Raw genomic sequence first — 24,867 nt, forward strand, 5'->3', positions numbered from 1 at the left:
TCAGGTATTCTGCCACTGTGTACTCTCTGTTTAGGGCCAAATAGCATTCTAGTTTGCTCTGTTTTTTTGTTCATTCTTTCCAATGTGTCAAGTAATTCTCTTTTTGTTTTCTCATGATTTGGTTGGGTCTAATTGTGTTGTTGTTGTTGTCCTGGGGCTCTGTGGGGTATGTTTGTGTTTGTGAACAGAGCCCCAGGACCAGCTTACTTAGGGGACTCTTATCCAAGTTCATCTCTCTGTAGGTGATGGCTTTGTTATGGAAGGTTTTAGAATCGCTTCCTTTTAAATGGTTATAGAATTTAAATGGCACTTTTCTGGATTTTGATCATTAAAATAATAATTAGCGGGTATCTGCCTAATTCTGCTCTGCATGCATTATTTTGTGTTTTTCGTTGTACACTGAGGATATTTTTGCAGAATTCTGCATGCAGAGTCTCAATTTGGAGTTTGTCCCATTTTGTGAATTCTTGGTTGGTGAGCAGACCCCAGACCTCACAACCATAAAGAGCAATGGGTTCTATAACTGATTCAAGTATTTTTAGCCAGATCCTAATTGGTGTGTCAAATTGTATGTTCCTTTTGATGACATAGAAGGCCCTTCTTGCCTTGTCTCTCAGATCGTTCACAGCTTTGTGGAAGTTACCTGTGGCGCTGATGTTTAGGCCGAGATATGTATAGTTTTGTGTGTGCTCTAGGGCAACGGTGTCTAAATGGAATTTGTATTTGTGGTCCTGGCAAGTGGACCTTTTTTGGAACACCAATATTTTTGTCTTACTGAGATTTACTGTCAGGGCTCAGGTCTGACAGAATATGTGCAGAAGATCTAGGTGCTGCTGTAGGCCCTCTTTGGTTGTTGACAGAAGCACCAGATCATCAGCAAACAGAAGACATTTGACTTCAGATTCTAGTAGGGTGAGGCCAGGTGCGGCGGACTGTTCTAGTGCCCTCGTCAATTCGTTGATATATATGTTGAAGAGGGTGGGGCTTAAACTGCATCCCTGTCTCACCCCACGGCCCTGTGGAAAGAAATGTGTGTTTTTTGCCAATTTTAACCGCACACTTGTTTGTGTACATGGATTTTATTATGTTGTATGTTTTTCCCCCAACCCCACTTTCCATCAATTTGTATAGCAGACCCTCATGCCAAATTGAGTCAAAAGCTTTTTTGAAATCAACAAAGCATGAGACTTTGCCTTTGTTTTGGTTTGTTTGTTTGTCAATTAGTGTGTGCAGGGTGAATACGTGGTCTGTCATACGGTAATTTGGTAAAAAGCCAATATGACATTTGCTCAGTACATTGTTTTCACTGAGGAAATGAACTAGTCTGCTGTTAATGATAATGCAGAGGATTTTCCCAAGGTTGATGTTGACGCATATCCCACGGTAGTTATTGGGGTCAAATTTGTCTCCACTTTTGTGGATTGGGGTGATCAGTCCTTGGTTCCAAATATTGGGGAAGATGCCAGAGCTAAGGATGATGTTACAGAGTTTAAGTATAGCCAATTGGAATTTGTGGTCTGTATATTTTATCATTTCATTGAGGATACCATCAACACCACAGGACTTTTTGGGTTGGAGGGTTTGTATTTTGTCCTGTAGTTCATTCAATGTAATTGGAGAATCCAGTGGATTCTGGTAGTCTTTAATAGTTGATTCTAAGATTTGCATTTGATCATGTATATTTTTTTGCTGTTTGTTCTTTGTTATAGGGCCAAAAAGATTGGAGAAGTGGTTTACCCATACATCTCCATTTTGGATAGATAGCTCTTCGTGTTGTTGTTTGTTTAGTGTTTTCCGATTTTCCCAGAAGTGGTTAGAGTCTGTGGATTCTTCAAATACTTTGAGCTGATTTCTGACATGCTGTTCCTTATTTTTCCATAGTGTATTTCTGTATTGTTTTAGTGATTCACCATAGTGAAGGCGTAGGCTCAGGTTTTCTGGGTCTCTATGTTTTTGGTTGGATAGGTTTCTCAATTTCTTTTAGGTTTTTGCATTCTTCATCAAACCATTTGTCACTGTTGTTACTTTTCTTTGGTTTTCTGTTAGAGATGTTTAGATTTGATAGGGAAGCTGAGAGGTCAAATATACTGTTTAGGTTTTCTACTGCCAAGTTTACACCTTCACTATTACAGTGGAACGTTTTGTCCAGGAAGTTGTCTAAAAGGAATTGAATTTGTTGTTGCCTAATTGTTTTTTGGTAGGTTTCGACACTACCTTCCTTCCATCTATAGCATTTCTTAATATTATTCAGTTCCTTTGGCTTTGTTGCCTCATAATTGCACATAGCTCTGTTCCAGTAGACTGTGATTTTACTGTGATCTGATAGGGGTGTCAGTGGGCTGATTGTGAACGCTCTGAGAGACTGGGTTGAGGTCAGTGATAAAATAGTCTACAGTACTACTGCCAAGAGATGAGCTATAGGTGTACCTACCATAGGAGTCCCCTCGAAGCCTACCATTGACTATGTACATACCCAGCGTGTGACAGAGCTGCAGGAGTTGTGACCCGTTTTTGTTGGTTATGTTGTCGTAATTGTGGCTAGGGGGGCATATGGGGGAGGGAATGCTGTCACCTCCAGGTAGGTGTTTGTCCCCCTGTGTGCTGAGGGCGTCAGGTTCTTGTCCAGTTCTGGCATTTAGGTCGCCACAGACTAGTACATGTCCCTGGGTCTGGAAATGATTGATTTCCCCCTTCATTAAAGTATGGGGATTCTAGTGGGGGGATGTAGGTAGCACACAGGATGACATTTTTCTCTTTCTACCAGGTGTGAAACAGGGAAGGGACTCAGGGGGTATGCCAAATGTAAAATGTTCCTGTTTTGATTAATTTAATATAGTGAATTAGGTCCCTTCCCTGTTTCACACCTGGTAGTTTGGTGGATGGGACTACCAGCTCTCTGTAACCTAGAGGGCAACCAGTGGGTCCGTCTCCTCTATACCATGTTTCTTGTAGGATGACAATGTCTGTATTTCCGATTTCTTTGGTGAAGTCCAGGTTCCTGCTCTTTAGGCCAAAGGCAGATGACCTCAGGCCTTGGATATTCCAGAATGAAATAGTGAAGGCTTTGTGTTCCATAAAGTGTCTAATGTTGTTGGTCGTGTGGTTTGGCATCAGGCCAGTAATTGTGAGCAGAGCATCTGGTACATGCCATTGGCTTGGGCTAGTGTAAGAGTGGGTGTTGGGCCTGGGCGTATGTGTGACTTTCATGTTGAGGCCCTCTTTGCGGGCATGGGGTGGGTAGGAAGGGCATAAATGAGGTGTGGGCTCTCTCTCTCTCTCTCTCAATACCTGTCTACAGCCATGTGGTAACACCTCAATACACCACCTGTCTACAGCCATGTGGTAACAATTAATGGTTTACTTCCTAATCTTATATAGATTGGAAACACTATTTCTGATTTCCTCATCCTGAGACATTCACTTGTCTTAATTGAGTAGAGAGCTCTTACCAAACCAAACAGATTGTCTCTCTGATACAGATAGAGCCTTTAGTTTCGCACCACTTCAGTTGATACAGCTGTATTATTTTATCACTAATGAGAGAGTGATATTGCTCTACTATTTCCTCAGTGAGACCGTTTGACAGTGATATTGATTCATCTTCAATAATAGAGAAGTAGATTACGGTGAATCACTCATGGTGTCAATGAGTCCCAGTGGCAGCGCCCTGTATTGTCACAGCTCTAGGATCAGATTTAGGTTCATCTCAACCATTCGAGGGTAAAACACAGAAATGACCTTAGGTCAGTGTATAGGGGTATTTACCACAACAGTGAATCTGCTGTTCTATGAGTCACTTTGGTGTGATGACAGTCACACTGAGTAAATGGGATTACAGAGCTGATGTCAGAGAACTTTCAACACAGTGAGTATCATTTAGCTCTGTATGAGCCTAAACTGCAGTAATCATGAATGGTAAACAATGTGTGGGTTTCCCGATTGTGTATAATATAATAAATATATAATAATACAATATATGCAATTTAGCAGACGATTTTATCCAAAGCGATTTACAGTCTTGCGTACATACATTTTAAATGATGGGTGGTCCTAGGAATCCAACTAGCTCTCACAGTCACACATCAGAATTAGATGTTCATCCATGTTTCTCAAACATCAAATTTAGAAGATGTTGCAAACGTCAAATTTCGAAGTGTTTAAGGTTAAGTTTAGGCATTAACCCCCGAAATCTTAAGTTTAGGCATTAACTCTGATTGGTTAAGGTAAGGGTTAAGGTTTGGGATAGGCTTAAAAATAAATCTAAAAAAAAACTTTCTAATGCTGGATTTGAACTCGCAACCTATGGAATCAGAGGCAGAGACTTACACCCATCCCCCATCCACATCACAATTCTATTAACAGAGCTGGCTCCAATGAGCCATAGCATGCCCAGTCTACCACCATGGGAGGTGTGTGAGTGTGTGTGTATTTAGTATTTTATTAGGATCCCCATTAGCTGTTGCAAAAGCAGCAGCTATTCTTCCTGGGGTCCACACAAAACATGAAATAATACAGAACATTAATAGAGAAGAACAGCTCAATGACAGAACTACATAAAACAATTTTTTTAAGGCACACACATTTAAGGTAGCCTACATATCAATACATACACACCAACTACCTAGGTCAAATAGGGGAGAGGCGTTATGCTGTGAGGTGTTGCTTTCTGTTTTTTGAAACCAGGTTTGCTGTTTGCATTTGAGCAATATGAGATAGAATGGAGTTCCATGCAATAATGGCTCTATATAATACTGCACGCTTTCTTGAATTTGTTCTGGATTTGGGGACTGTGAAAAGACCCCTGGTGGCATGTCTGGTGGGGTAAGTGTGTGTGTCAGAGTTGTGTGTAAGTTTACTACAACACGACTGATTTTCAACACATTGTTTCTTATAAAAAGAAGAAGTCAGTCTCTCCTCAACTCTTTTTTTTGGTATCCAATTGCTAGTTACTGTCTTGTCCCATCGCTTCAACTCCCGTATGGACACAGGAGAGGCAAAGGTTGAGAGTCTTGCGTCCTCCGAAACACAACCCAACCTATCCGCACTGCCCGCTTAACCCGGAAGCCAGCCGCACCAATGTGCCGGAGGAAACACCGTACACCTGGCGACCGAGTCAGCATGCACTGCGGCCGGCACGAGTCTCTAGTGCGCGATGGGACAAGAACATCCCTGCCGGCCAAACCCTCCCCTACCCTGGACGGCGCTGGGCCGATTGTGCACCGCATGGGTCTCCCGGTCGTGGCTGGCTGCGACAGAGCCTGGAATCGAACCAGGATCTCTAGTAACACAGCTAGCACTGCGATGCAGTGCCTTAGACCACTGCGCCACTCGGGAGGCCTCTCCTCAACTCTTAACCAAGAGAGACAGGTATGCATAGTATTTATATCAGCCCTCTGATTAGAATGAAGAGCAAGACGGGCCGCTCTGTTTAGACAAAACTAGAGCCTGCAGGACTTGCTTTTTGGAGTGTTTGGTCAAAAAAGCTGAGCATCTCTTTATTAGGGACAGACCTCTCCCCATCTTTACAACCATTGAATCTATATGTTTTGACCATGACAGTTTACAATCTAAGGTAACACCAAGTAATTTAGTCTCCTTGTTCAACATCCACATAATTCATTACCAGATTCAGCTGAGGTGTAGATGATTTGTAGCAAATACAATGTTCTTAGTTTTAGAGATGTTCAGGACCAGTTTATTACTGGCCACCCATTCCAAAAACAGACTGCAACTCTTTGTTAATGGTTTCAGTAACTTCATTAGCTGTGGTTGCTGATGCGTATTTGGTTGAATCATCAGCATACACTGACACACATGCTTTGTTTAATGCCAGTGGTATGTCATTGGTAAAAATAGAAAAGAGTAGAGAGCTGTTACAACCAGTAAAGGCTGCTTTACCACTCTTGGGTAGCGGAATGACTTTGGCTTCCCTCCTTGCCTGAGGACAAAGACTTCCCTCTAGGCTAAGATTAAAGATATCACAGATAGGAGTGTCTATAGAGTCAGCTACCATCCTCAGTAGCTTTCCATGTAAGTTGTCAATGCCAGGAGGTCTGTCATTATTGTTGGATAACAATCATTTTCCCACCTCTCCCACACTGACTTTACAAAATTCAAACTTGCAATGCTTTTCTTCCATTATTAATTTTTTTATGCTTGAGTACGATGGTTCACTTTTCATTGTTGGCATTTCTTGCCGACGTTTTCCAATGAAGTAATCATAAAATTAATTGGCAACATCAGATGGTTTTGTGATGAATAAGCCATCTGATTTGACGTATGTGTCTGTGTGTGTATAGCACATTTTCAACAGAGAGATTAGTTGATCATATCAGGAATTACTCACTGTTGTCCCTAACTGTTAGGCCTACTGCTGCTAGGTAGCTCTCTCTCTGCTCTCCCCCTCCCCTCTGTCTGTCCTTGATTGCAGGAGTGAAGTCTGGTGTGCGGGAGTCAGGGTTCCAGCTGCAGCTCATTCACCATAATCACCTCAGCCTTTAAGACCCGGTCAAACTTTCCACTCATCGTCAGATCATAGTCAAGACAACCATGTTAGTCTCGCTGCCGACTCAACCTGTCTGTTTTCGCTCTTGTGTTTTTTGGACTGTTTATTTACTTTTTCTCCTGTGCCACAGATATTTGGAACCTGACTCCTGCCTCCGCTTCACTCCTGCCACCACCATCCTGCTCTCCACTATCGGGCCTCTCCTTTGGACTCACCACGGACACTAGGACATTACGGTACCACACCTGCCCTGACCTGGATCTGTACCCTCCTGTAACCTGGACTTGCTCTTCCCCATTTATTGGAAACCTGGACTATTGAACATTATAATAAACCTGTTAAAACTTCTCTGGCTTGGTGTACTTGTCTGCATTTGGGTTCTATCCAGTTAAATCATAACAGTATGATCTGACCAACATGAACCCAGCAGACAGTAGCTCGGATACCACCCCAGAGTGCACTCAAATTTGGACTGCCATAGCCAATCAGGGCATTCTACTTGGCCAACATGATACCCTGTTTAAGACGATTGCTGAGGACAGTCAGGTGCTGCTTAATCAGGTTCAATTACTCACCAATCAAGTGTCTGCCCTTACTACCCCTTCAGCCCAGATCAGAGAGCCTTTTGTTCCTGCTCCAGAGCGCTATGACGGGAACATGGGAACCTGTGGCGATTTTTTGACTCAATGCTCGTTAGTGTTTGAACAACAGCCCCTCACCTACGCCTCAGAAAGAGCCCGTATTGCCTACCTTATCAACTCTACTAGCGGTTCCGCTCGTGCCTGGGGATCCGCGGTCTGGGAGAGTCAGTCGGACATTTGCAACGCTTACGTGGCCTTCACCACGGAGATGAGGAAGGTTTTTGACCAACCCGTACGAGGCAAGGAGGCTGCGAAACGGTTGTTTTCTCTTCGGCAGGGGGCTCGTGAGTGTGGCGGAGATGGCAGTGGAGTTTCGGACTTTAGCAGCAGTGAGTGGTTGGAATGACGAGGCATTACAAGGAGTGTTCATCAATGCTTTGTCTGAGACTTTAAAAGATGAATTGGTGTCATATGATGAATCGCCTACGCTGGATAATCTTATTTCACTCACTATCAGGTTGGATAATCGGATTCGGGAGCGCCGCCGGGAGAGGAGTGTTAGTTCCAAGCAACCTGTCTGTCATCAACAAACTCCTCCCTGCATCGTCCCTACGGAGAGAGCCGTGTCTTCCCGAGTCGATACGAGGAGCACTGAACCCGAAGCCATGGAGGTGGGTCGTGCACGGTTGTCCTCAGAGGAGCGTGCACGTCGTATTCAGGCTCGGGTCTGCCTGTATTGTGGAGAAGCTGGTCATTTCGTTCCTTCCTGCCCAGTTCGTCCGGGGAAAAGGGCCGGCTCATCATTTATGGGAGAAGTTTTGGTGAGCCGAGCAGCGGATTCTTCCTCTTCTCCCCGCATTCTGCTCCAGGCATCCCTCCAGTGGCAGTCCCAGAATTTCTCTGTTAGTGCGCTGATTGACTCTGGTGCCGACGAAAGCTTTTTGGATAGAGAGTGGGCTCAACAAATGGATTTGGAGACTGTTCCTATGGACTGTCCGCTGCAGGCTAAGGGTCTAAATGGACAATTGTTGACCCGCATTACCCATCAGACTGTTCCTGTTTGTCTTAGAGTGTCGGGAAATCATCAGGAGAACATTCAATTCCATATTATCGACTGCCCACAGACTCCCCTGGTCCTTGGTATCCCCTGGCTCATAAAACACAATCCACACATTGATTGGGTGACAGGTAGCATTGTTTCATGGAGCACATTTTGTCATGTGAATTGTTTGTGTTCTGCTCAGACTCCTGCCAGTACTGTGCCTCAACCTCCACTGGAGTCCATGGATCTTTCTGCTGTTCCTGACGTGTATCATGACCTGGCATCCGTTTTCTGCAAACACAGAGCTACTTCTCTTCCTCCTCACCGGCCTTACGACTGCGCCATTGACCTCCAGCCAGGAGCCCCGCTCCCCAGCAGTCGCCTGTACAATCTCTCCCGGCCGGAGACGGAGGCTATGGAGAACTACATTCGGGACTCCTTGGCGGCAGGTATTATGCGTCCTTCCTCGTCACCTGTAGGAGCGGGATTCTTTTTTGTTGCTAAGAAGGATAAGACCCTCAGACCCTGTATTGATTACCGTGGACTTAACAACATCACCATTAAGAACAAGTATTCTCTGCCTTTGATTAATTCTGCTTTTCCCTCCTTCATGGTGCTACCATCTTTACGAAACTGGATCTACGAAATGCGTATCACCTGGTGCGCATTCGTAAGGGTGATGAATGGAAGACTGCCTTCAACACACCCTTGGGACATTTTGAGTATCGGGTTATGCCTTTTGGGTTGTCTAATGCCCCTGCTGTTTTTCAGGCACTAGTCAATGATGTCCTTCGGGACATGTTGAATCGGTTTGTTTTTGTCTATCTGGATGATATCTTGATTTTCTCAGAGTCCTCCCAGGAACATGAACTGCATGTGCGCCAGGTGTTGCAAAGGTTGTTGGAGAACAAACTGTTTGTGAAGATGGAGAAATGTGAATTTCATGTGTCTGAGACCTCTTTTTGGGTTACATCATAGCTCAGGGGGAGCTGCGGATGGACCCAGCTAAGATCTCTGCTGTCACGGACTGGCCAGCTCCTCTACCCGCAAACAACTTCAACGATTCCTGGGGTTTGCGAACTTCTATAGGAGGTTCATCAAGGACTACAGCCGCATTGCGGCGCCACTCACCGCTCTCACCTCCATCTCACGACCGTTCGCTTGGAATGAAGGGGGCCGAATCAGCGTTCGAAGAACTGAAACATCGCTTCGCCTCGGCTCCCATTCTGATGCAGCCGGACCCCGACCGCCAGTTTGTCGTGGAGGTGGATGCATCCGACACTGGGGTAGGTGCAGTGTTGTCACAACGTTCTCCTGAAGATAACAAACTGCATCCCTGTGCTTTTCTCTCAAGGAAACTTTCTCAGGCAGAGAGGAATTATGATGTTGGAAATCGTGAACTGCTCGCCGTTAAGCTGGCTCTCGAGGAGTGGCGACATTGGTTGGAGGGGGCGGAACAACCCTTCATCGTTTGGACGGATCATAAGAATCTGGCTTACCTCCAGTCAGCGAAGCAGCTCAACCCCGTCAAGCCAGGTGGGCACTATTTTTTGGGAGATTCAATTTTTCTCTGTCTTACCGTCCTGGGTCACGCAACGTCAAGCCTGACGCCCTGTCTCGTGTTCATTCGGCTGTTGATACTGGTAGTAACCCTGAACCCATTTTGCCTCCTACCTGCAGTATTGCAGTCATCACATGTGACATCGAGGGGGATTGTTAGACAGGCTCAACATCATCAAGCTGACCCTGGGAGGGGTCCTCCTAACCGGATGTTTGTCCCTGAGTCTGCTCGCTCCCAGGTACTTCAGTGGGCTCACTCGTCTCCCCTTACCTGTCACCCTGGAGTTTCGCGGACCCTTGACTTTGTGCGACGGAAGTTCTGGTGGGCCACGATGGAGGCGGACACTCGAGCCTTCATTGCTGCTTGTACGGTATGTGCACGAAGTAAAAACTCCACCCAGGCCAGCGCTGGTCATCTACGACCTCTACCTATACCCAGCCGGCCCTGGTCGCATATCGCTATGGATTTTGTCACTGGACTTCCCCCTCGTCTGGTAAGACTGTCATTCTTACGGTGATTGATCGTTTTTCTAAGTTCGCTCATTTTTTGGCCCTACCTAAACTGCCCACTGCCAGAGAGACGGCTGATATTTTGGTTGAACATGTGTTCCGCTCTCATGGTCTACCCACGGATATTGTCTCTGACAGGGGTCCCCAGTTTGTCTCCCAGGTGTGGAAAGCTTTCTGTAAAGCTTTGGGCATTACATCCAGCCTGTCCTCTGGATATCACCCCCAGACCAACGGGCAAGCCGAGAGAGCGAACCAGGAGATGGAGACCGCACTTCGCTGTGTCACTGGGTCTAACCCCTGGGTCATGGAGCTCCATGCTCCCCTGGGTGGAATATGCTCATAACACCTTGACTAACGCTTCCTCTGGTTTGTCTCCTTTTCTGTGTGCTCTGGGTTATCAACCTCCCCTGTTCCCTTCCCAAGAGAGGGAACTTGCGGTACCCTCGGTGCAGTCCCACATGCGCCGCTGCTGCAAGGTCTGGAGGAAGGCCAGGGTAGCTCTGTCCCGAGCTTCGGCGTACATGCAGAGGCAAGCCAACCGTCACCGGTCCCAGGCTCCCGGTTACTCTCCTGGTCAAGAGGTATGGCTGAAGTCACGGGACCTTCCATTGAAGGTGGAGTCGAAGAAGATGGCGCCTCGTTTTATAGGACCGTTCAAGATACTGTCTATTGTTAACCCCTGCGCGGTTAAGCTACAGCTTCCTGCCTCCCTACGGGTTCATTCCACCTTTCATGTTTCCCAGATTAAGCCTGTGTCGGTTAGCCCTTTGTGCCCGCCCTCTCGTCCCCCTCCTCCGCCCAAGATCGTGGGTGGGGGTCCGGTCTACACTGTCCGGCGACTTCTGGATGTTCGCCGCCGGGGTCGTGGTTTCCAGTACCTGGTGGATTGGGAGGGTTATGGTCCTGAGGAACGTTCCTGGGTGCCCAGGAGCTTCATTGTGGATCATGCTCTGGTTCGTGAGTTTCATAGGTTACATCCTGATAAACCCTGTCGGCCGCCAGGTGGCGTCCGTAGAGGGGGTACTGTTAGGCCTACTGCTGCTAGGTAGCTCTCTCTCTGCTCTCCCCCCCCCTCTGTCTGTCCTTGATTGCAGGAGTGAAGTCTGGTGTGCGGGAGTCAGGGTTCCAGCTGCAGCTCATTCACCATAATCACCTCAGCCTTTAAGACCCGGTCAAACTTTCCACTCATCGTCAGATCATAGTCAAGACAACCATGTTAGTCTCGCTGCCGACTCAACCTGTCTGTTTTCGCTCTTGTGTTTTTTTGGACTGTTTATTTACTTTTTCTCCTGTGCCACAGATATTTGGAACCTGACTCCTGCCACCACCATCCTGCTCTCCACTATCGGGCCTCTCCTTTGGACTCACCACGGACACTAGGACATTACGGTACCACACCTGCCCTGACCTGGATCTGTACCCTCCCTGTAACCTGGACTTGCTCTTCCCCATTTATTGGAAACCTGGACTATTGAACATTATAATAAACCTGTTAAAACTTCTCTGGCTTGGTGTACTTGTCTGCATTTGGGTTCTATCCAGTTAAATCATAACACTAACGAGGTGAGATTACATAACAGAATGTTCGGCTTACAAAACAGCTTACCGCCAAAATTGAAGTTGAGGGAGGCCAGGTTGCTGGCAGTGTGTGTGTGTGTGTGTGTGTGTGTGTGTGTGTGTGTGTGTAAGCAACAAGATCTCTTGGTTTTAACAACTTTTACTTCAGATTCCGATGTTTTTCCATGTAGCTCCAAACTTCAAACGTAGAGGTATTTTGGACAGCCCGGGTTGCACCGCTGCTGTCACCGGCGCCTCATTGAAGCATTCATTCTGAATGGTTAAGTTAAGGGTTAAGGTTTGGGTTAAAACCAAAACATTTTAAACGAGTGCCTATCCCTGGGATTGAAAACGCGACCCTTGAAGCCGGAGCTCACACCCATCCATCACCCACGTCGACAATGACCTTGCAAAACCCAAGCCTACTTGATGGTAATAGTGCTCACCGTTGCCCCTAGTGGCCAGTTTTGAAGGCGTCTCCCAACGTCCTAGGGTACCACGAGAGCTACTGTTTAAAAAATGAAACGTCACGAGCTGCGAATTTTTTTTGCTTTGAAATAGGCACATTCTTCTCCTCTGTCAATATACCTGGTTAAAAAAATGGTAAATAAATAGTATTTGGCATGACAGGCCCCATAAAACTATATTTTGTATTTTCCATGTCAAAGCTTAAATCACTTCAGAAGACCAATTCTTAGGTCTGAAAAAAAAAACGAGCACATTTTGATTTGAGTGTAATTCCCCTTTAATTGCACATGTAGCAAGAAAGGAACGTGTCTAGTGATGTTTCTACTGTTAAGCCTACTGCAGCAGCACGTCATGGCACAGTTTGTAAATGAATGGCCACCCAATGGATACAAATAACCATGATATATACTGCTCAAAAAAATAAAGGGAACACTTAAACAACACAATGTAACTCCAAGTCAATCACACTTCTTTGAAATCAAACTGTCCACTTAGGAAGCAACACTGATTGACAATACATTTCACATGCTGTTGTGCAAATGGAATAGACAACAGGTGGAAATTATAGGCAATTAGCAAGACACCCCCAATAAAGGACTGGTTTTGCAGGTGGTGACCACAGACCACTTCTCAGTTCCTATGCTTCCTGGCTGATGTTTTGGTCACTTTTGAATGCTGGCGGTGCTTTCACTCTAGTGGTAGCATGAGACGGAGTCTACAACCCACACAAGTGGCTCAGGTAGTGCAGCTCATCCAGGATGGCACATCAATGCGAGCTGTGGCAAGAAGGTTTGCTGTGTCTGTCAGCGTAGTGTCCAGAGCATGGAGGCGCTACCAGGAGACAGGCCAGTACATCAGGAGACGTGGAGAAGGCCGTAGGAGGGCAACAACCCAGCAGCAGGACCGCTACCTCCGCCTTTGTGCAAGGAGGAGCAGGAGGAGCACAAACAGAGCCCTGCAAAATGACCTCCAGCAGGCCACAAATGTGCATGTGTCTGCTCAAACGGTCAGAAACAGACTCCATGAGGGTGGTATGAGGGCCCGACGTCCACAGGTGGGGGTTGTGCTTACAGCCCAACACCGTGCAGGACGTTTGGCATTTGCCAGAGAACACCAAGATTGGCAAATTCGCCACTGATGCCCTGTGCTCTTCACAGATGAAAGCAGGTTCACACTGAGCACATGTGACAGATGTGACAGTCTGGAGATGCCGTGGAGAATGTTCTGCTGCCTGCAACATCCTCCAGCATGACCGGTTTGGCGGTGGGTCAGTCATGGTGTGGGGTGGCATTTCTTTGGGGGGCCGCACAGCCCTCCATGTGCTCGCCAGAGGTAGCCTGACTGCCATTAGGTACCAAGATGAGATCCTCAGACCCCTTGTGAGACCATATGCTGGTGCGGTTGGCCCTGGGTTCCTCCTAATGCAAGACAATGCTAGACCTCATGTGGCTGGAGTGTGTCAGCAGTTCCTGCAAGAGGAAGGCATTGATGCTATGGACTGGCCCGCCCGTTCCCCAGACCTGAATACAATTGAGCACATCTGGGACATCATGTCTCGCTCCATCCACCAACGGCACGTTGCACCACAGACTGTCCAGGAGTTGGCGGATGCTTTAGTCCAGGTCTGGGAGGAGATCCCTCAGGAGACCATCCGCCACCTCATCAGGAGCATGCCCAGGCGTTGTAGGGAGGTCATACAGGCACGTGGAGGCCACACACACTACTGAGCCTCATTTTGACTTGTTTTAAGGACATTACATCAAAGTTGGATCAGCCTGTAGTGTGGTTTTCCACTTTAATTTTGAGGGTGACTCCAAATCCAGACCTCTATGGGTTGATAAATTTGATTTCCATTGATAATTTTTGTGTGATTTTTGTTGTCAGCACATTCAACTATGTAAAGAAAAAAGTATTTAATAAGATTATTTCATTCATTCAGATCTAGGATGTGTTATTTTAGTGTTCCCTTTATTTTTTTGAGCAGTGTATATAGTTCTGTCAGGGAAGCCTACTTTGCAGTTAACATGTATTTAAGAAGATTATAATGGAAAGAGAGGGAAGTGGATAGTGAGAAAGAGACGGATGAGAGAAAGTGGGAGGGGAGAAAGAGCGGTGTAGAGCGGTAAAGAGGTAGAGCGAGAAATAGAGGAGGAAAGAAAGAAAGGAAGATTGAGAACGAATGGAGAAAGACAAGACAAAGAGGAGAATGAAAGGAAAGAGGGACTAGCAGTCTAATTATTATCCCATTACTATCCAATTGATCCTGGTCCTGGAGATGAGAATCCCCTCGAAGCTACTGTTTCCTAATGATCAGTACTCCTAAGAGAATTCCCAAATGGGAATTAGGAAGAAATGGGAACGTTGTCAGCCTGCATGAGTTAGTATGGTGCATTGGTGGGGTTCGGTTTGAGATCGAGTGAAGGTAGGGTGAAGGGAACTTTTTTTACTGCTTTGATAGCATAGACTCGTGGAGAGAGCGAGAGACAGAGACAGAGACAGAGACATAGACAGAGACATAGACATAGACATAGACATAGACATAGACAGAGACAGAGACAGAGACAGAGACAGAGACAGAGACAGAGACAGAGACAGAGACAGAGACAGAGACAGAGACAGAGTGAGAGATAAGGAGAATGAGTGAGAGATAAGGAGAATGAGTGAGAGATAAGGAGAGAGAGATAGAGAGAGAGAGTGAGAGATAATGAGATAGAGACAGAGAGAGAGAGACAGAGAGAGAGAGAGACAGAGAGAGAGAGAGACAGAGAGAGAGAGACCAAGACAGCGAGAGAGAGGAGAGAGAGAGAGAGATAAGGAGAGAGAGAGATAAGGAGAGAGAGTGAGAGATAAGGAGAGAGAGAGAGATAAGTTGGGAGAGAGATAATGAGAGAGAGAGATAAGGAGATAGAGAGATAGAGAGAAAGAGACAGAGGTAGAGAGAGAGAGATATACTCTCACTAACAGTTCCACACTTATCTTCCCTATCTTCTGTGCCTAAGTCGTCCTATCTCCTATTTTTCCTGCTCTGTCATTCCTTCCTCCCCCATTTTCTCTGTCCGTTAATTAAGAGCTGTTTATGAAAATACACTTGACAGAATGACAGAACATACACACACAGACACAATAACAACAGGACATATTGGATCTCTGCACCAAGTCTCTGTGAGGAGAGGAGGAAATTAGTGGAGCATCTACACCTTCACATTCCATGCTTCACAGTGGAGCGGGGGAGAAAGAAAGATTCATTACAGGTGGAGAGAGAGAGAGAGAAAAAAAGATGAACAGAAGAGAGAGTGTGGGGAGCGGGAATGTGGCTAGGTGAAGATAAATAGAGAGAGGGGAGGGAAGGAGGGAGGTGACCAAGAGAGGAAGAGAGAAGAGCAGAGAATGAAAAAGGAGAAGAGGGAAGGAGCAGAGAGAGGGAAGAGGAGGAAGATGGGGAGGAAAGAGAGAGAGACCAAGGAAGATGGATAGAACAGACAAGGAAGGAGAAGAGGAGCGAGGAAGAAGAGACGGTGAGGGGATTAACTACCAGCACATCAGCTTCACAAGCCTCTCCACACACACACAATCTTTGTCTGTCTCACACACACCGCACATTAAAAGCAGTGTGGTGTGTAAACCTGATGTATGGGACTTCCATAGGCTAAATGCTCTGTTGTGTTCTGAATTCTCAGCTAATGTAATAAGGGAAGTTAGGAGAAACAAACCAGGCTGGCGTTTTGGCAACTCTCTCTCTCTCTCTCGCTCTGTGTAAATAATTGGGTTTTGATAAGCTCTCTCTCACCACACCTTAATCAACCTGATTGATTAGACATGGAGCCAAGGTGGGCATCAGCCATATGCTGTGTGTCTTCAAGGAGCCTCTAACTAACCCCCCCACACACACACACACACACACACAGTGAGATTGCTCCAGCTCATTTAGACAGAGTCCACCTCCAGCTGCTACTATATAATCAGCCATAGCTCCCACAATGCACTCTGGAACAAAACATAACACCTGCTTCACACCGCTCTGTTCATCTTTCCCTCGATCCTGACTAGTCTCCCAGTTCCTGCCGCTGAAAAACATCCCCCCAGCATAATGCTGCCACCACCATGCTTCACCGTAGGGATGGTGCCAGGTTTCCTCCAGACGTGACGCTTGGCATTTAGGTCAAATAATTCAATCTTGGTTTCATCAGCAGAGAATCTTGTTTCTCATGGTCTGAGAGTCCTTTAGGTGCCTTTTGGCAAACTCTACGTGGGCTGTCATGTGCCTTTTACTGTGGAGTGGCTTCCATTTGGCTATTCTACCATAAAAGGCCTGATTGGTGGCGATGTACAGTGATGGTTGTCCTTCTGGAAGGTTCTCCACAGAGGAACTCTGGAACTCTGTCAGAGTGACCATCAGGTTCTTGGTCACCTCCCTGACCAAGGCCCTTCTCCCCCGATTGCTCAGTCTGGGTAGCCATTTGATTAGATGTTCAGGAGTCTTATGGCTTGGGGGTAGAAGCTGTTTAGAAGCCTCTTGGATCTAGACTTGGCACTCCGGTACCGCCTCTCTCTCTCTCTCTCTCTCTCTCTCTCTCCCCCTCTCTCTCCCCCTCTCTCTCTCCCTCCCTCCCTCCCTCCCGCTGTCCACTTGACAGTCTATTCTCTCTGCATCGGTGGGCTGTGTGTGTTTAGTCTCGTGGGCTTGCTCTCCTTACACGCCTGCTCTGTGCTGTACATCTCAGGTGGTTTAATCACATTGATTGGCAGTGAGCAAGACAATGGAGATTACACACATTCACTGTTCTACTGAGGTGTGACAAATACAGCAGGAGACCACTCTGGTACCTATGCTTAGCAAAGTTTGTGTGTGTGTGTCTGTGTTCCAGTTGACTGTGATTTACCCTGGGGGTCAGGGTGTGTGAGTTATGATGGTGTTATTGATCCAGCCAGCCTTGGTGTGTAACAGGCCAGACCAGACCTGATTGAGCCTCTCACAATTTATTACATAGAAAATAATATCACACACACACACACACACACACACACACACACACACACACACACACACACACACACACACACACACACACACACACACACACACACACACACCAAATAATATATGGCCTAATATGAACCTAGCTGTCACAGTGCTAGAAGCTGGGATTCAGGTTATACTACAGCTGTAGAGAGCAGAGAGGAAGAGGAATAATATGCCATTTAGCAGACGCTTTTATCCAAAGCCACTTACAGTCATGTGTGCATAAATTTTTACGTCTGGGTGGTCCCGGGGATCGAACCCACTACCCTGGCATTACAAGCGCCATGCTCTACCAATTGAGCTACAGAGGACCAAGGTAAAGATGACCCTCAGGCTTTTAAAGGTGTCACACACACAGACATACTGTATGTAATCCTGCAAATCCATAAAATCCAAAGTCAAGTAGCTTATCCATGCATCTCCTCAACACCAGGCCTATGGCAACACACTCACACACCGTACCAAAAGCTCAATAAACAAATAAACTCAGACTAACGATCCAAGCCCAATCCCTGTGCACTCTTCCTTAAACTAATATTGACCACTACACCATCACAGGACACACACACACCAATACCACCAATGCTGATTGGTGGAGGATGGAGGGAGGGAGGGGGGAGGAGGAGAGAGGTGGGATGGAGGTGATACATGGAAAGGGGTAGGGGAGAGGTGGAGGATGGAGGCGAGGATGAGGTGGAGGGAGGGAGTAGTGTTAGTGACCTTGGAGTCATGGTCAGCATGGTCCTATGCCCCCCTCAGAGATAGCCATTGGCTTCATTTGATTTACCTCTCTCGTTCTTTCTCTCTCTCACACACACACACTATCTCTCTCCTTCTCGCTCTCTCTCTCTCTGTAGCAAACACTTAGGGACCACTGAATCAGACTGAGAAGAGCACTGTAACATATTGCATTGTGGGAGTTCTAGTAGCCTTCACTGTGCCCCAACACTGAGAAGATAGATGACTGACCTACAGCACAAGCAAAGCTGGAAATGTAAAATATATTATTGTGAACAAAGATTTACAGCATTAAAAGTGTTGTAGGCAACTCATCCACAGAATACATGCAAAGATGTAAAACAAATATTTTACAATGAACAGAGATCTCTTGCTGAAAATGTCTTATAGAGACACCATGTTGTGGTCACTGTCACAGCACCCTCTCTGTCTCCTGTCTTCTCTCTGATTGGCCGACACACTTGAGAGAACAGCTAACAAACCATTCAATCACCCCTGACGAAGGATGCTTCTGAATTCTAAAATCTTTTAATTTGACATTTTAATTACCCTCCTCTAATCTATAATTGGTGTTCCAGTTGCTGCCAATGTGTTTAGTATTTAGCTATTGTGTTAGTTGATTATGTAGAAATTCAAATTGCATATAGACTGATCATCCGTTAATTTATCAAGCCATCTTCTTACATACAATGCATCAATGTGTTTATTCAGTAATCTATCCATTAATTTGTTTATCAAATCCATCAATCCATTCATCCATGCAATTATGTAGGTTTCTGTTTATGAAACTGGTGTGGGGAAGCGTAATGATCTGAGCAAAAGAGCAATTTACACTAACAGAAAACTATAATTTATACTCAGAAATGTTTTACTGCAGCATGCAATAAATTATGGAGCATTGTGGTAAAATGTTGTGGGCGGGGAAATAATTTTTGTTTTTCGAATGGTACTGTAAATCCACCCCACAGAATACAGTACATGGCGGTATCTTTGGAGTGCCAAAAACCTTTTGACCACTAGTGGGCACATGGTATTGTTGTTTCTGGCTCATTAACCAATTTATGTATGCACGCATGACTGTAAATCGCTTTGGATAAAAGCGTCTGCTAAATGGCATATTATTATTATTATTATTATTTTGATGCACCCATGAGTGAGAAAGCTGTACAAATGTAACTCCTATGTGGTTGTAGTGCCCCATCAATTTAAAATGTATAGGGGACAGATTGAAGTGGCAGCAAGTCTTAATGCTTAAATGGTTGAGCATTTTGCCATGTCCTTTTGGTCTGTTTGCCCTGTAGTCGCTGCCAGTTTGGAAGCCTTTGTTAAGGCCTCTAGAAGTGCAAGTGATATAAAACACTAAATATTCATTAACATGCTGTAATGTGGAAACACTTTAGCTAGCAGCCAACCTGCTTGCACCAATCCCTGTAATTACAGTAACATACTGTGAAATACAAACCCCTCCCCTCAATTAATGTAATTAATTCATTCATTCATTCATACCTATTACAGTAGCGTTTACTTTTTACAGTATAATATAGTCCATTTTACAATATTGCACTGTTTGTCATTACACAGTACTTGCTTAGATACCGTATTTATATTACAGGAAGTGACCTGAATTTTACTTGCCACTGAGCTGCCTGTAAGTTACTGTCAAATTCACAGCAACCCCTTTACAGTGTAGGTACATCTATCAATTGCCATTAATGTGTTTATCCAATCACTCTGCCCATCTAGCCATCCATCCATCTATGCAATGATGTGTGTTTCTGTCTCATAAACTGGTGCTCCATATTTTGCATTTGTTTATCTAGTGATCCATCCATTCATTTCCATTCATTTGTGTATCCAATCCGTCCATCCATTCACAAAGCCACACCTCACGGCACAACACCTCTCCCCAATTTGACCTAGATAGTTTGTGTGTATGTATAGATATTTAGGCTACGTGTGCCTTTTCTTATTTTTATTAATGTAGTTCTGTACTTGAGCTGTTCTTGTCTATTAATGTTCTGTATTATGTCATGTTTCATGTTTTGTGTGGACCCCAGGAAGAGTAGCTGCTGCTTTTGCAACAGCTAATGGGGATCCTAATAAAATACCCAAATACCATCCATTCATCCATGCAATCATGCAATCATGTGTGCTTCTGTCTGTATAACTGGTGTGGGAAAATGCAGTGACACACACGCACAGAGACACACAGACATACACACACACAATGAACCAAGCCGCCACCTCCTCTTCCCAGCCAGCCAATGACAACGTTAGTTTGATGCAGCAGAACCCAGGAGAGGAGACACATGTTCATCTCCATAGCATTTCAGATGTAGAGAATTATAATGCTGATATAGGCCTAAACAGCAGAAAGCACATAATCACTAAGACATCAGCATTGAAAATAAATATAATTAATGTAAACAGCGCCCCCTTTTGCTAGATTAGATGTGGCGCAGTGGTCTAAGGCACTGCATCGCAGTGCTAGCTGTGCCACTAGAGATCCTGGTTCGAATCCAGGCTCTGCTGTAGCTGGCCGCAACCGGGAGACAATGGGGCGGCACACAATTGGCCCAGCGTCGTCCAGGGTAGGGGAGGGAATGGCCGGCAGGGAGGTAGCTCAGTTGGTAGAGCATGGCGTTTGCAACGCCAGGGTTGTGGGTTCGATTCCCACGGGGGGCCAGTATGAAATAGAAAAATTAAAAATAATTTAAAAAAGATAAGAGCGTCTGCTAAATGACGTAAAATGTAAATGTAAAGCGGTACCACGGACAGTGGATACAGAGCCCCCTGTTGGTCAATTAGAAGTATAGGGGTTACCATGGACAGAATAAACAGCGCCCCCTGCTGGTCAATTCGAGGTAAAGGGGTACCACGGACAGTATAAACAGAAGACTGGCGAGAGAATGAACTAAAGAAGCCCTTTCTCTCCCCGTGTGCGTGCGTGTGCGTGCACTTGGATAGGCCTACATGCGTGAGTGCTGGTGATAAAGGTGACGTCAGTGGACTATTCACACATTTATCTGATTGTATTTGAAATATTCACCACAAGTCTACTGTCTGGGAACCACTATCTAAAGCATATGTATCTTCAATGGTCGATGCGCTGTAGGCAGCCACATAATCAATCAACCGGTAAATGCATTAATTGTAACGCTTTTACAGACCTCACACCGTCACCTCATCTTTCTCCTGATATATAATTGCACTCATTCAACCTCACTAATGTATGATTAATCTAAGGCAGGGCTCTCTCCAGGAACAGGGTTCGAGTGAAAACCTACAGGACGGTATCACTCCAGGAACAGGGTTGGAGTGAAAACCTACAGGACAGTAGCTCTCCAGGAACAGGGTTGGAGTGAAAACCTACAGGACAGTAGCTCTCCAGGAACAGGGTTGGAGTGAAAACCTACAGGACAGTAGCTCTCCAGGAACAGGGTTGGAGAGCCCTGATCTAAGGTATCCCTTTCAGCTAAGAGAACAGCAGAGTTTATTGAGGTTATCATGACTTGTTGTAGCTCGATAGGTTACAGTCAAGAACACAATCAGCGCGCGCCGCCGTGTCACCCCTGTACCGGCTACCAATTGACCTGTAACATACCTAATTTCTTCACTGGCCTTTGCTCACGCACGCACACTCTCACACACATGCACACACACAGGGGCGTCATGCACCTTTTATTTTAGTGGTGGCACGAAGTACGTGTGGATGGATGGAGGGTGGTCCGGGGGTGGGACCAGCTCCCCTCCGGAAGTTGGCTAATTTTGCATTTTTTAAACACCTGAAACAGCTTTTTCCTGCAATCTAGAGCTATAATCATTATGCCTAATTCTATGCATAGGGCATGACGCCACACACAGACAATTCAGATCATAGTGTGACCCTTTCATCCAACACAGTATTGTGCTCAAAGCTCCTAGATCTCTAGATGTATCAGATCAAATAAATAGCATATCCACTTTACAACAGTGTGTGTGTGTGACTGTGAGTGTGTGTGTGTGTGTGTGTGTGTGTGTGTGTAGGTTATGTGCTTGCGTAAAACAACAGAAATCAAATATGAGGTTAAATAAGTATTTGTGTTATACCTTTTCTGACATCAATGAGTGCTGCGTCGCCTGTCGTTGAGGAGAAGAGGGAGATTCTCACAACACCGAGAATATTCTTCTGTTTTCTTCTTCTATTTTAACTTGCTCAAATCCAAAACAGTTGCCAATATCCAGTCAGGAATAAGTCAGGGAATCCGGGGTATACACCTTCCAGCTGAGACGATGAAGACATTCACATAACATAGTTGCAAATTATGCAACCTTAAAATGATGCACCACCTGTGCACTTAAAAACACATGGCGATGGTCGGTATCAAAGCGCGAAGATCAGAATTGGCTCCGATATTATTTGTAGCCTTGGCAACTCCTCAGTGGACCATGTCTGCGCGCAAGGAGTGTCTCTTGGGGCTTGGGAACAATAATCCACATGCTTTATTTTACTTTATGAACAATATTATCCAACCTGGTCAGTTTTTGCAGCATTTTAAAGTACGATAAACGTTGTATCCACGTTGATTTACAGAGATAATCTATCCATGAAGGCTCGCGTTGGCGTCCCCTGCGCACCACGCGAATCGATTATTGTAGGCTGTCCACTAGAACTAGTTGTGGCTTATCTTCATTCTTCAATGTGGGTAAATCGACTGGTGATCGATGGAGAGAGCAATTGGAAGTCCCTCGCAGATGGTGATATGCCCCCCTCTCTCCTCCACTCCCTACCGGAGTCAATCCATCCCCTCCAAGACACAGAAAACGGGTCACAATTATTCAATAACTGCGAGATAAACGTTGAACCTTCCTTTTTTTGGAATACGGCAAAGCCAAAAATGTCGTATTTTTCCTTGGATAATTGTTTTAAAGGGTTTCCTTACAGTGTGGTTAGGTTATTATGAATGCGTAAAATAACAAAACGCATGGCGTCCCTTTTCTCGCTGCCTCTGAATCCACAGATGATAATGTTTATACATTAGCCTACTGCAATCCCCAATCCTCACTGGCTGTCCAGCGTTCCTTATCTCGCGGCTCCTGTCTGAACGTTCTTATCCAACTGGGGAGAATTCACATCACTTCAGGCGAGTGGAGAGCCCCAACACGGAGCAGTTAACGTCAAACCGAACCGGCAGAGGCTTTCCCCGATGCCTGTTGACTGACGCCACTGACAACTCCCTCCCGGTTCCCCGTACGTACCAGAATGTCTCCCGGGCAAACGGAAGAGTTAATCTGATACAATCCCGGTCCCCCGCGTGTGAAAAACAGTGAATGTTTGTCCAAATGGCAATTTAACCTCGGAAACCGGGGAACAATATAGGCTACTTCCAGCTGTTTCTATCAACCACCTTTCCTTTCTTCCCATCGGAATAGCGAAATAGTCTCGAGCTGGCTCCCGCTAACCACAAGGTCTTCAGTGGTGGTGGCGAGATTTCCGTTGAAATTCCGCCGAAAACAATCAGCTGCGCAATTATCACTTGGTGGATAACTAAGCGCGCGCCTGTGTGATTCCAAAGCAGCAGCGGCGGCGGCAGAGCGACAGAGAAAGGCGCGTGGGGAGGGAGGCGGAGAGGAGGAGGGGAAGCGCACAGATACAGTAGGCCTACTGTATTTATCTAGCTCTCTTTCAATCTGTTATAGAAAACACAGTGAGAGACAGACAGACACTCACTCCTAGCACGGAGGGGAAATGCCAACGGAAATAGGCCTATACACATCAACAAAATAACTGACTGGCAGGCAGCACAGAGGCACGAGACAAGTCTAGATCAAAGTTAAATGTTCCAGAAGAATCTCCATGGCGATGTCGGCTGTGATTTGTTTAACTCACTGCCCAATTAATAAGACTTAAATATACATCTGTGGGGATATAACCAAGCCCTGTTGCCATGCCAACAATTATTCGTGCAGATAAAGAAAATAAAAGGACTGAAGCATAAAGATTATATTTTGAAGTCTGATGCCTACCTTGGATATCTAGGCCAGTGTTGCTGATTCATAATATAGGATATCATTTTTCTCACGCCTTCAAATTCTGTTCACTATTAGATGGGAGATTTAGCAAGAGGGAAAGACTTCCAGTAGCAAACCTCATGAGAAAGACGACAGGAATGACTTAACAACCAAATCTCTATGTTTCCTATGAGAGAGAGGACATAGAGCGAGCGTAACAGATCAGCAGCATAGACAGCGAGTACAGAGACTAAAGCTGTTCTGAGCAACATACTGTAGGCCTATATATAATTCAGGCATGGTGTGTGGTCGTTGGACACTCATCACACATCATGCTACAAGTGATTTCCACAGAGTACTACTGTTTCATTTGTCATCTGTGCTGACAACCAATAAGACCCATGTTATTTAGTGATATGGGGGTTGACGCATAAGCCTCAGTCCCCGCGGTTATATCTACGGGTTTAGGGTCATTAAATACTGTGTGGATGAAGGGCGGCTGGGTTAAATAAAGAGAAAACAATACCTTTAAAAAATCATAAATGTATACTTATTGTGCAATGTATATCTTTAGGCTATCTGGAATTAGTGCATATGCCAAAGCCTTAGGGCCTAACTGTTTGCACGCCAAATAGCCTACAGCTAATCGACAAATGCTTTTGGGAATGGGCAGAAAATGTTAACCTCAATCCACCGAGGCAAAAAGGACAATGTCGGAGAAAAGCTGCGAAAGAGAGTTGAAAATAAATAGAAGAGAGGGCCAGAAAAGTAATGTTTGGGAAAGATCTGGTGAAGTGGTAAAAGAGGATGATAGCAGTGCCGGCTATGTTATGTGTGATGATTGAGAGGCGCTACAAATTCGACAGTCTCAAGATGGGGACTTCAAATAGGCCCA

Source organism: Coregonus clupeaformis, unplaced genomic scaffold, assembly GCF_020615455.1.
Source record: "Coregonus clupeaformis isolate EN_2021a unplaced genomic scaffold, ASM2061545v1 scaf0083, whole genome shotgun sequence".
Classification (NCBI taxonomy): Eukaryota; Metazoa; Chordata; class Actinopteri; order Salmoniformes; family Salmonidae; genus Coregonus; species Coregonus clupeaformis.